The following is a 2,337-nucleotide window of genomic DNA, read 5'->3' on the forward strand; positions in this document are numbered from 1 at the left end:
CAGCCAAAACAAGGCCAGGAGCTGATTGTGGAACAGACCATCAACTGCTTATACACAAGTTCAAGATGAAGTTGAAGACAGTTAAAACAAGTCCACAGGAGCCAAAATATGACCTTGATAATACCTGTCCTGAATTTAGAGACCATTTAAAGAATAGATTTGAAGCACTGAAAACCAATGACCAAAACCCAGACGAGTTATGGGATGACATCAAGAACATCATCTATGAAGAAACAAAGACATCATTAAAAAGACAAGAAAGGAAGAAAAGACCAAAATGGATGTCAGAAGAGACTCTGAAACTTGCCCCTGAGTGGAGAGAAGCAAAAGCAAATGGAAGAAATGACAAGATAGATAGAAGAGCTGAACAGAAGATTTCAAAGAGTAGTTTGACAAGATAAAGTCAATTACTATAAGGAAATGTGCAAAGACTTGGAGCTAGAAAACCAAAAGGGAAGGACATGATTGGCATTTCTCAAGCTGAAAGAACTGAGGAAATAATTGAAGCAATATTGAAAGATTGTATAGGCAAAATATTAAAAGATGCAGGAAGCACCAAAAGAAGATCGAAGGAATGCAAAAAATCATTACACCAAAAAGAATTGGTTAATGTTCATCCCTTTCAGGAGGTGGCATATAATCAAGAACCAATGATATTGAAGGAAGAAGTCAAAGCTGCACTGAAGGAACTGATGAAGAACAAGTCTCCGGGAATTGATGGAATACCCATTGAAATGTTGCAACAAATGGATGCCCTGCTGGAGGCACTCACTCAGCTATGCCAAGAGATTGTGAGACAGCTACCTGAACAACTGACTGGAAGAGATCCATATTTGCACCCATTCCAAAGAAAGGTGATCCCACAGAATGTGGAAATTATCTAACAATATCATTAATATCATTTATAAGTAAAATCTTACTGAAGATAATTAAAATATGGTTGTAGCAGTATATTAACAGCGAGCTTCCAGAAATGTAAGCTGGATTCAGAAAAGGATGTGGAATAAGGGATATCATTGCTGATGTGAGACGGATCTTAGCTGAAAGTAAAGAATACCAGAAAGATGTATTTATGTTTTATTGACTATGCAGAAGTATTTGATTGTGTGGATCATAACAAATTGTGGATAACATTGAGAAGAACGGGAATTCCAGAACACTTCATTGTACTAATGAGGAATCTGTACAGATCAGGAGGCTGTCATTCAAACAGAACAAGGGGATACTGCATAGTTCAAAATCAAGAAGGGAGTTTTTGAACAATGGCATGGCTCCATGCAAGGTCCAAGCATGCCATATGTTAGAGACCATTCCCAAGGCTTCTTCTTAGCAGACCACTTCCCAAAGGCAGCTACTCAGCTGCTTGTGGTAGATCCCACTATGTAGTTGATTGCCAGTCTAATCATGCTGAATAACTACCACCAACTGCCCAACCACTTAACCAGGCCCAGCCAAGTTGACACACAAACATAACTACCACACTAGCCATGGTATTTTCAATCACACCTTATGCATGTGAGAGCTGAACAGTGAATAAGGGAGACCAAAGAAGAGTCAATGCTTTTGAGTTGTGGTGCTGGAGAAGAACCGTAAGAGTACTATGGTCTTCTAAAGGACTAAGAAATCTGTCCTGAAAAACTGCAGTCGGAATGCTCCTTGGAAATGAGAATGGCCACTCTTAGTATCACCTACCTTGGTCCTGTAGTCATTTCCTGCAGAAGGATATCATGCTTGGTAAAGTGAGGACCAATTAAGAAGGGGAAGGCCTTCAATAAGATGGATAGACACAATGGCTACAGTGATGGGTTCAGGTATAGCAAGGATCATGAGGCTGTCAGAGGGCTGGGCAGTGTTTTGTTCTGCTGTGCATAGACTCACTATGAGTCAGAGACAACTTGACAGCATCTAACAACAACAACAATGGCTAATGATTGGGAATACTTCTTCACGTGTTTGTTGGCCACCTGAGTACCTTCTTTGGTGAAATGTCTGCTTGTATCTTCTGCCTATTTTTAAATAGATTTTTATCTTTTTCATGGTGAGGTATTGGAATTTCCAGTGGTTAAGCTGCTGCTAATCAAAAGGTTGGCAGTTCAAATTCATCAGTGCTCTATGGGAGAAAGATTTGGTAGTCTGCATTTTTTTTTTTTTTTTTAAATTGTGATTTGGGTGAAAATTTACAGAGCAAATACACTTTCCATATAGCAGTTCATATCCACTTTGTCTCATGACATTGACCACAATTTACCACAATGCAACATCTCCCCTCTTACTTTCCTCCTGATAGTTACATTTTCCCTGTGTCCATCCCTCCATGCACTCCTGCCCCCTGAGCTG

Source organism: Orycteropus afer, unplaced genomic scaffold (genome assembly GCF_000298275.1).
Source record: "Orycteropus afer afer isolate SDZICR_OR568_19922 unplaced genomic scaffold, OryAfe1.0 scaffold00794, whole genome shotgun sequence".
In the NCBI taxonomy this organism is placed as follows: domain Eukaryota; kingdom Metazoa; phylum Chordata; class Mammalia; order Tubulidentata; family Orycteropodidae; genus Orycteropus; species Orycteropus afer.